General features: G+C 39.9%; 1 protein-coding gene across 1 annotated transcript in view; it reads left to right on the top strand.

Annotated features, from left to right (window-relative positions):
* NECAB3 (N-terminal EF-hand calcium binding protein 3) overlaps nucleotides 1–11628 on the top strand; it is a 1629394-nt gene that overhangs the window by 576112 nt on the left and 1041654 nt on the right. The gene's annotated exons all lie outside the window — the stretch shown is intronic.

Here is an 11628-nt window from a genome sequence, read left to right as displayed (position 1 = left end):
AAAATACCATTTGGATTAATAGTAATATTACTCAGTAAGATTGGACACCCTTTGCTAAGGGCCTTAAAGTCAATGATAGGTAGTGGCTGGTGGCAGTGGAAACTACCTTATAGTCTGGGTCAAAGGGGACATAGCTAGTAAACCTGCGCCAGCCATTTCCAGGTGTGTGTGTGTGTGTGTGTGTGTGTGTGTGTGTGCGTGTGTATGTGTGTGTGTGTGTGTGTGTGTGTGTGTGTGTGTGTGTGTGTGTGTGTGTGTGTGTGTGTGTGAGCTACTTGGGCAGGGACATGAAGCACTGGTTGGATAGAGAGGGTGCTGGAGGTGTTGGTTTGGCCACTCAGTTAAGATCTCAACCCTGTAGCTGTGCCAGTGGAGAGTCTTATTGGGGATCTGGAGGAAAGAGGGAGAAACCAGCAGCAGACTGATGGTGGTCGCTGTGTGCTCTTAAGAGAAATTGCACTTTACTGTGTATGCACTTGTCATCCTGCCAGTGTGTACGTCCCCCCACTGTTGCCAGTGGAGGATTGAGGCTCCTTGATTACTGGGCCAGTGCAGGGGTGTCACACTACTAATTTGTCAAACTCAAGGATTATGGGTTGGATGAAGTGTCTGTATGCTACAATGTAACAAGTCACGGGTGTAACTACCATTTCAACAGAGGTGGGAAAATGCCCTGCTCAAAAGCATTGGTGCCTCAGTAGAAAGAGGAATAATATTAACGCAAATTCAAGAACTGAAAGTTGGACTTATTTTGTTCTGTGCTGCATTGTAAGGGAAATATTTTTAAGCAAATACAGCACATTTTTCCAACATTTAAGATACCCCCCCCCCACACAAACACACATCTTGCACTGCATAAGTATTCCAAAAATAACATTGGAGGGTGGACAAAATCAGGAACAATTTTTAAATAAAACCCGCGGTAGTGGTGTTGTGGTAGCATTGTCGCCTCACAGCAAGATGTTGTCACGTTCGATTCTTAGCTAGAGCATCTTCTATGTGGAGGCATGCGTGAAAGGGCGTGCCTTCGTTGAAGGTTGTGCATCAGGGCTGGTAACTCGGCACGTAAAAATCCACTACCAAACATTAGCGGACCGGAGTTCCACTATGGCGACCCCTAACCTGGATAAGCCGAAAGACACAACAACAACTCTAATTCACTTAAAAGTTAATAAAACAACAGATTTTGCATCACCATCAATTTTTTAATTTTTAAACAATAACAAAAACAACAAAACTGTGAAACTCTAATAAATGGCATGCAGTGGTACAGCAGTAGCATTGTTACCTCACAGCAAGAGGTTCTCCTGTTCGATTCTTGGCTGGAGTGCCTTCTGTGTGGAGTTTGCATGTCCTCTCCACAGTCGAGTGGCCTCCGAAAGACATGAGTGAATGGGCATGCCTTCGCTGAAGGTTGGGCGTCGACCTGGCAACTCGGCACCAGAAAACTCGACTGCCAGTCATTAGCGGACCGGAGTTCCACTGTGGTGACCCCTAACCGGGAAAAGCCGAAAAGAAAAGATTGATTTTAAACTTTAGTGATTTTTAATATGGACTGATTTATCAGAAAGTGAAGACTGAGTAAAGATCTTCCAGATAGTGCAAATGATTAAGACTTTAAGCTCTTAGTGAGCTGCTTCTTGTAGCCAAGGGTTTGATTTTTTTTTACTTCCATTTGTGTAGCATGTGGCTTTGAGTAAATCATTTAACCAGACAGTTTTCCTGGGGTGCCCCTTTACCTGACTTAAAAAATAGAAAAAATAAAAAGAAAGGGCATAAGTAGGAGACAAAATACTCATATGCATTTTACACCATAACTTCTCTGTGTTGCAGGAAACACACAAACACACAGATGTGACCACCATTTATTTTCAGCCCTTGTGTAAATGTAGATGTTTCCCTGTGATTAAATGAACAAATACATAAATAATGACAGAAGTGCATTTCAGTTCACTGATGTGAGAACCATACAGTGCATCTCATTCTACTCCTCATGCCTTCCCAACCACTTAGCTTAATAAATAGGAACAAAGACCCAAATATCAGAATCAAGTCTTAAATCTTTCTCTTACATACACAGAAAGTTGCATTAGCAAGCATTTTCTGAAGAACACATAGTCTGTTCTGAAGCTCATATACCTGATATTATTGAGTGAGTGCAATACACCACAAAAATAATTTTAATTGTCTTTGCTCAAGACTTTTGGACATTTCCAAAAAGTAATTGGGGGGGGGGGGGGGGGGCACATGATACAAAAGGAACACATTTTAAATACTATTATTTATCTATTGATTAACCAGGTAAACCCACTGGAGAAGGGGTCCCTTTTCAGGTATGACCCAGGAGTGCTGTCTCAGTTGTTTTCCTACAGTCGGCAAATGGAGGTGCTGACCCAGGTGTACTGTCTGAGTTACTTGCTTACAGTCAGCAAATGGAGGTGGGAGGATTTCAACCCTATATTTCTGAAAACAGAAAACAGTTTATTAACAGATCTTTAAGTGCCAGAGAACTCTAATTCACTTAAAATGATAACAGAACAACAACAGGTTTTTCATGAGCATGCATTTTATGAACAATGAGAACTGTAAAATTCTGAGTGAATGCAATCCTCAGTTATTTACCAAAAAAGCAGAAGTTAATTAAGGTTTGCCAGTTGATGAGGAGGATTAATTCTCTAAGCTCATAATGATCTGACCCCCTGTAGTTAACCGTACAAGGTTTAATTTTTTGTACCACCAATTGTGTGCTGTGTGACTCTGACCATGTCACTTAACCAGGCAGTGCTTCCTCCTATAGTATTAAGATGCAATTCTTAATGGTAATAATTTTGTTCTTTTTGTTTTTGTTCTTTTAGTTATAAAACTTAAAAGTCTAGTTAAAATAAGGCAAAAAGGGTCACTGAAACAGCCAATTGTTCTTGGGTCTAAACTAAATATTCTAACCAGACAGGACTTACCGGACATTGGGTCTGTAGACTGGTTTTTGCAGCCTTTGCTGCTCAGTTTCTCCTGACTGCATTTCTGCACAGGAAATAGTTACTTCAGATTACCTGTGACCACCTCCTCGCCCTTGTCCTCCTCCAATATGGTCCCGGCATAATTACTTTAAACCCCTGATGCCATCTTGGCTTATTCATAGCAGCTGCTCATTCCCTCCAGTCTGCAGTGTAAGTGTTCGATTTCTACTTTATCATATTGTAACTAAAGTCTCTACCAACTCAGCTAAGCTATTGTATTGTTACTGTTAGCATTTCTACTGTTGCAGAACAGAACTAATCTCTGATTATTTGCTGAAGACTATGTATCATTTATCAGCCTGACCTGGTGTTAGTTTGCTGCGTGCTGCTAAGAGTTATAGATACTGTAGAAGTAAACTGAATTGCCAGCACACTGTATTTTTGTAAAGTGTATACTTTTTTCTATGTTAGAAGATAAGTGGTCTGACCATGTGCTTTGGTGTCATTTAGAAGGGAAACATATTTTATTTGCAGAAGACTTGGTGTTACAATGTATCATTTATCAGTCTGACCTGGTGTTAGTTTGCTGCATGCTGCTAAGAGTTATAGATACTGTAGAAGCAAACTGAATTGCCAGCATGCTGTATATTTGTAAAGTGTACAATTTTTCTATGTTAGAAGCTAAGTGGTCTGATCACGTGCTTTGTGTGTTGTTTAGAAGGGAAAAGTATTTTAAATAATCAGTAAAGGACATTTCATGGTGCTTTGTGTGTCTTTTAGAAGGAAAGCATATCCTAAATAATTAAGACACATCGTATTACAGCCAAAAGTGCTATCTTGCATTCAAGACAGAGAGTTTTCTACTTGCTTTAACTGCTAAAATGTTATGACAATGCTGAAATGCATGTATATGTCAGAGTATTCAATTATTGCACCATATACTTGCTACGAGGATTTATTACTGTTGCATCTCTAATAGAACTGTCTCTTTAAGTTTTTGGGCCACCTAATCTACCTAGTACAGTACACCATAGCTAAGGCATTTTGTATTCCATGTTAAGGCCTTTTTGTGTGACTGTAGAACTGTTGCCTGAGCCTTTTTTACCTAACAAATTGTTGTACCTGTATACCCTTTCTGCTTAATGAATTAATAGTTCAGCAACTCCTTTATGCACTTCTATTTTTTCCCTCTCAGAGACCTGAATATAATAAAAAGTTTCTCTTTTATTAGTGACCACTGTCCCTGTGAATGTGCTCTCACTCAAGTTCCTTCCCACTTGCTGAATCCTCGGTGAAGAAATCAGCCACAAGGACTCAAAGATGTTACAAAAAGAAAGAAGTCACTGTAGGTGTCTTGCTATGCTTCCCTCCTAGTTTTTTACTACTTAAACCAGCTAGTCTAAAGCAGAAACAGCAGACTCTACACATGGTTAGGAATGACAGCTGCCCCCCCCCCCCCCCCACATCAGTTCAAAATACGTTCCTCAGTCAGGGTTTTGTTCTTTTTCGTTATAAAAGTCTAGTTAAAATAAGGCAAAAAGGGTAACTGAAACAGCCAGTTGTTCTAGGCTCTAAACTAGGTATTCTAACTAGACAGGATTTACCGGACATTGGGTCTGTAGATTGGCTTTTGCGGCCTTCGCTGGTCAATTTCTCCTGAGTGCAGCCTGCTCCGCTCGGGCTTGCTGTGCTCCTCTACCTTACCCCCATTCCCACACACCCCCTATTCAATTACATTTATTTCTAGGCAACCACACCCACACCCTCTCTCTCTCAAGCAGTCAAACTTACCCACCAATCCTGACCAATTATCCAATCATAGCACACATGTCAAACACCTCATCCAGTTAAATTTGACCATCTATAATTTTGCTTTTAGTTCTATACCCTACTCTTCCTAATCCATCCCACCTTATTGAACAAAAAACTCTTATCAACCAGTACACACCCACCTCACTCTTGACTATCCCCACCCACTTTCCAATACACCATGCTAATCTCTCATTGCCTGTTACTACTCACTCTCAGCACCCTGTCCTACCTTATGTCCTATCGTACAAATCTAAATTACACCCAGCGCACTTATCTCCATCACCCAGACAATCCGTTTAAAGTTAAACCATCTACATTTACTATCAACCCAGCTATCTACAACTACACAACCTTAGACTCCAATACACAACCCTACAGGTGACCATGCAATACAATAAACTAATACTCAAATACTTGAAGAACAACTACTTAACAGACATCCTACTCACTCTTATTGGGGGCATGCACCCCAATCCTGGACACACACCCTCTCAGGATAATTCTAACAATTTACTAAACCAGTCTACTAATATCCCCAGAAAAGTCAATGACCTACTCATAACAAACTTAAATATCAGAAGCATAGTTAACAAAATTCAGGAACTCCATGCAAACCTATCTTTATACTCCCCTGACTTAGTCCTACTGACAGAAACCTGGCTCAACCCAGACATCCCTTATAGTGAAATTCTTCCCACAGGCTATAGCATTCTTCGGCAAGATAGGAAAACAAAAAGAGGAGCCATTATTGCCCTGCTCTTCAAAAACCATCTTGTAATAGAAAGGTCTAATCTTAACCCCCACCATCTCCAACTCAGAAATACTCCTGGCTAAAATAACATTTAACCAAAATAAAAATATAAACATCCTAGGTGCCTATATTTCTCCTGGCAATAATGTGGACAAGCTTGAAGCCATTCTACAATGGTCCTCCAATAATCTCCCTCAAGAGACCATTTTACTAGGGGACTTTAACATTAACTGGCACTCCTGCAACTCTAATAATCCTACTACCCATATCAACCTCTATGGCTTTACCCAATTAATAGAGACCACTACAAGGCTTGACAAAAATACTGAAAAGGAAGTTATCCTTGACTGGATACTCATCAACTATCCCAAACTTTCCTATAGTTCTGGTACCCTACCTGTCTCACTCAGTGAGTACCTCCCAACATATATAGTACATCATGAGGTAAATCCTACAAAAAACCCAACTATCTATCACATACGTAACACCAAAAACTTCAGTTCTCAAGATTTTATTACATCCCTTAAAGGCTCCAGTTGGAAACCCCTCAAAACTCTACCCCTAGAAAGTGCAGTCAGCTACTTTAACTCCACATTTTTAAACATTCTAGGTAATGTGGCCCATATTAGGTCAATACAAGCAAAATTCAATTACTCTCCTTGGCTAACCAAATAAACAAAATCACTCCTAAAAGAAAGAGATAAAGCATGGCATAAATGGAAACAAAAAACTCAACAACTACTCTCCAGAAGTATCTCCACCTAAGAAACAAAGCCAAAACCCAGATAAGACCTGATAAGAAGAATTGCTATGCTAACTTACAAGCTAGATACCATAATAATCCCGAAAAATTCTGGAACACATTAAACAAAATTCTATATCCAGGCAGAACTAAGACTCCCTCAACCAACAGCAAATAATCCCCTAAGATGTATTTCAACCCAGTTTAATAAATACTTCATTAACTTCATCAAAATGCTTACTAACCAGAACTCTTCATCACTGCCCATTAACCTAACATCTCTACTAGATAATAACAACACCTTCTCCTTAAAATCTTTCCCAACATATACTATATACAAATACTTGCTCAGGCTAAAACCCACAGCCCTGGCAACTGATAACCTGCCTTCAACATTCTTAAAAATAGCAGCTGAAGCCATCTCCTATCCAGTCTCCTTACTAATTCACCATTCTGTAACCAAACAACGCATCCCCACACTATGGAAAATTACACACATCATACCCCTACACAAAGGGGGTCCCTCCACAGATCTCTTCAATTACTGGCCCATAGCAATCCTATCTCCTCTATCAAAAATCCTTGAAAGGTGTGTTCATACCCAAGTACTTAATCATCTTCTTGACAATAACTTACTTACAAACTCTCAGCATGGCTTCCGCCCCTACCATAGTACTACTACCTCCCTCATTAGCTGCACTAATACCATTAATCACCTTGGAAATAAAGGTGACTTAGTATCAGCCATTGTCTTAGACTTAGCGAAAGGATTTGATACAGTCTCTCATAACAAACTATTGACTGCCCTGTCCAAATTAAAACTAAGCTATTCTACTCTAGCTTGGTTTCAGAACTACCGCACTGATTGGCAGCAGGTTGTGCGGTGAAACAAAACTCTTTCTCCCTTGCTACCAGTGACAGTGGGTTTGCCCCAAGGTTCTATTTTTGGCCCCCTCCTCTTTAACCTGTTTACAAATAATCTCCAAAATGCCACAACTTTAGCCACCCTTATATACAGTATGCAGACAACTCTACAGTCATATGTTCTGGCCCAACCCTATCTGAACTCCAAAACATAACCCAAACATCCTTCAATGCTATTGAATCATGGTTGACAGATGCCCAATTAATCTTGAACCCAAATAAGACCATACTCATGCTCTTCTACCACACCAAACTTGAAACCCAATCCACTCACTTCAACATCATGTCTAGCAATAACACTTTGATTGTACCGGTATCATCCACCAAACATTTTGGTGTTATTATAGATCAAAATCTGAAGTTTGTCTTACACATTGCTCAAACTATAAAAAAAGTACACAATAAATTAGGTACCTTGTATAGATGCATAACGTACCTAACCACTAACTCTGGAATAACCACAGCCAGGACTCATCTTCTGTCAACTCTATTGTATGCCTCACCCATCTTTACCAACCTCTCCAAGTCTGACCTTACCAAGCTAGATGCCTGCTATAATAAGATAGCCAAGTTTGCCACTAGTTGCCCTACTAGAACCCATCATTGTAAGCCTCTAAGACAACTATCTTGGTTAGAACTTCCCCACCAACTCACCCTCACACAACTCTCTACAGCTCATCAAATCTTCTATAAATCCAAAAAAAAATGCTCTACAAGGACTCTTCAATCCCCATAAAAGTACCTGTACACTAAGATCCACTAATAAAGCACTAACTGAAGTAACCAGGAGTAAAAACAGCTCATGTGACTCTCTATACTCTTGCTACATTGCTAAACTGTGGAACGCCCTACCTCTCAACATCAGAATTTTAACTAGTTTAAAAAATTTCGAGCATCACGTTAAATCCCATCTTACCACTGCGGTGGTGGTGCTGTGGTAGTATTGTCATCTCATAGCAAGACGTTGTCTAGTTCGATTCTCAGCTAGACCATCTTCTGTGAGGAGACATGCATGAATGGGCATACCTTCATTGAAGGTTGTGCGTCAGGGCTGGCAACTCGGCACGTAAAAATCCACTGCCAATCATTAGCGGGCCGGAGTTCCACTGTAGCGACCCCTAACCGGGAAAAGCCGAAAGACACAACAACAACAACAACCAATTCCTGGACTTGTACATGTATTGGGAATGGGTAGCCCATACCATGGAACTAGCTCTTTAAAAATACAAAAAAACAAATAAAAAAAAAAAACAGCTCTTGTGATGAGCATTGAATTCAAGCCATTTAACTGTATTTGGTTACTTTCTCTTCTCACTGTTAATATCTAGCAGAAATTAAGTCTCCAGTTTGCTATGTTACCTGTAAATATGACTAATTATCCTAATTGGACTCATTGTTTACAATATCATTACCTCCTACTATTGTATAAACTGTCTTCTAGAAGCGTGGTTACTGGAGATTCTAGGTCATGTCTCCCACTCAACCAACTTTTTCTGTGCTAGACTTTTTCCAATATGAATGTGTTACCATTTTCTTTATTGTATTTTAAGATTTTTTTTTTTTATCTTCATTGTATTCTAAGATTGTTTTTTTTCTACTAACAAATTGCCTACTGACAATGGAGCCCCCCCCCCCCCCCCGGGCCTCCACTGAAAAAGGGTTTTATGCCCAGTCAGACTCTACCGGTAAACAAATGTAAAATAAAGTAAAACAAATAAATAAATAAGAAATTCCGAGGAATTATTAATGAATGTGAAAATGACTCCTTCAGGTAGAATTTGCCACACACACGCATACACACACACTTAGATATATGCTTCTGTTTCTCCCTGCAATGTTTTGTACTGTTCTATTTCCATCAAAGTTAAGTCAGGCTTTCTAGGACTTCCAGAAAAGTGATCTCACTCAACAGATTCTCTCAGGACTGTTTCAAAATAGTGGACTGACTTAACTCTCTCAGGACTGCTTCAAAGTCATCTGAGCGAGCTACTCTCATGGAACAGGGACCCTGTGCTTTTCAGTTGAGCGGGAAAGACTTCTGTGGTTGTTATGATAGAGATTAGGGATTAAAAATAAAAAAAAGAGAGACATTTGGTTTTAAATTGTTACTATTTCAAAAGGAACCCCAAATTAGTCCATTGAGCAGAAAAAACTTCTGCTGTGATGGGGACTGGACTGGAAAAAAACAGAGAGTTTTGTTTTTAAAATTTTTATTAGTCTGGGGGCACACAGTTTCACTGGGGAGGGGGGGGGCATGTGTCCTTGTGTGCCTCCATCTAGCACAATCCCTTATTGCTGGTTTATTGCTTTAGTCATAGACTGTTACCACTTTATCAGAGAAGATTTGTCATAGATAAATACAGAATAAGAAAGAGAAGGAGGGAAGGAAAAGAGAGAGCGAGAGAGAGAGAGAGAAAGGTAGAAAGAAAGAAAAAAAAAAACATAGAAGCCCATGCCTTACAAATGAGTTTTGGCTTGTGGATCACAAAGAGCAAGCTTAGACTGAGCAGCAAACTCTGAAAGCCATCAGAAACTCGGCATAAAAGCATCACAACATGAAAAAATAATGTGTTACTTTTCACCACCTGAATATAAGGGTATTTGTGTAAAGTCGAATATGTAAAATGCCTCTGTTGTTGATGTTTCTGTAATTACCTGCATGATGTGACATCATAGAGTAGGAATATTGACGATGCCCTGGCTCCAGTGATTGATTTTACATATTATAATTTAGGGGGGCTTTACAATAAAACATTTACTTAATTTTTTTTTTTTTTTTTTTTTGTAAATGATGGATATTTGTTGGCTGGGCCATCCCATAATTAAAAGACTTAACAAAAAATATGACTAGCTTAGTATTCAGAATTTTTATGGAGTATGGAATGAGTGTTAGTATGATGTTTCTTCCTTTCTGCATACATACGGTGTAGTAGCATTTAGCATGAGTTCATAGGTTCATAGGAGGTTACTAGGCTAATGGCCCTAGGGCCTTTAGAAGCCTAGTCTTGTAAAAAAAACATGTACTGTAATTGACCATAGTTAGATGGTCATTGTTAGCTGAGCAATTCTGTGATCAGCACTGACTACCCTTGTCCATGAGGGACATAGGTGCCACCCCCAGGGTGAATTTATAGTCACCCATCCAATTGTCAAGGTTGCACTTAAATAGAGTAATTGAGGAGCTCTGCCTCACATGAAGTGGGAGCTTATTCCAGAGGAGCAGCAATTTCTGGCAGTTTTAAGTTACATATCAGTATTTTTAAGAGTATGTAGTATAACTTGTACATGCTTGTTTTTACACTCATAGATTCATAGGTGTTTGCCAAGCTAATGACCACAAGGGCCGTTTTAAGCCTAGCCATGCATTCCAAATCTCTGGTAAGTTTTGCTACCCTTGATAAGTGTAAGTATGGGCCTGGGAGATGAAACATTTACAGATGTCTTTATAAGCTGCACATAAATCTGAAGACTATTATGGTGCCCTGTGCCATTCCCGATAGTTCCAGACCAAAGCACCAAAAAAAATAAATAAATAAATACAAATAACCCCTTTCCCTAGCTTATAGAACACAGTAAGCACTGAAGTGCTTCAGCTGTGAATGCAAAGGCTCTATCAACTGATCAGCATGTACTGATCACACCACATAACATCTTGCACCTGGGGCTGCTGCCCCCCCCCTCAGCTACACATCTGCATAAGCTACACTGTGTGATATGGACCCCTTGGAGACCAAAGTGTGACCCCAGGTCCTTGTTTAAGTTCCTTTTAGTCTACGCGTCAGAGAGACAAAGCAGCTTGCATACTTGCATACCAGCATGGTAAATAGAAACAGTACCTATCCCATTGTGCTGCGGTAGCGTTGTCGCCTTACAGTAAGATGCTGTCCGGTTCGATTCTTAGCTAGAGTGTCTTCTGCGTGGAGACATGCGTGAATGGGCGTACCTTCGTTGAAGGTTGTGCATCAGGGCTGGTAACTCGGCACGTAAAAATCAACTACCAGTCATTAGCGGACCGGAGTCCCGCTGTGGCGACCCCTAACCGGGAAAAGCCAAAAGAAACAACAACAACAACCTGTCCCATTATTAAGGAGTTTGCTTGTCACTCTGTTATTAAATAAACTACATTCCATGGCCAGTCTATGAGCAAACATTCTTTACTATATAAAAAAGGCAAAAATGTTGCAGGGATTGTGTAACTATACTCTTTTGTTAGAAGGCTGGATACGCTCTTGTTACTGGAAAAAGATTAAAGAAATTACAGATTTACATTGAGACATAGTAGACTGATTCACCATATACTGGTGTTGAATTGCTAAACCAAGCACACATTAAGTCTTTTGAAATCAGGACTGTTACTTGTCATAGCAGGAGGTGTGCTGCTAGCAGTTAAAACTGTGCTTTCTTCCTTTTTATGTGTCTGTGTGACAGATGGCTAACCTGTC

This window comes from Protopterus annectens, chromosome 12.part0 (genome assembly GCF_019279795.1).
Source record: "Protopterus annectens isolate FY-2018-M chromosome 12.part0, PAN1.0, whole genome shotgun sequence".
Lineage (NCBI taxonomy): Eukaryota > Metazoa > Chordata > Ceratodontiformes > Protopteridae > Protopterus > Protopterus annectens.
The sequence above is the reverse complement of the archived record's forward strand: the minus strand, read 5'-3'. Positions and strand labels throughout refer to the sequence as shown.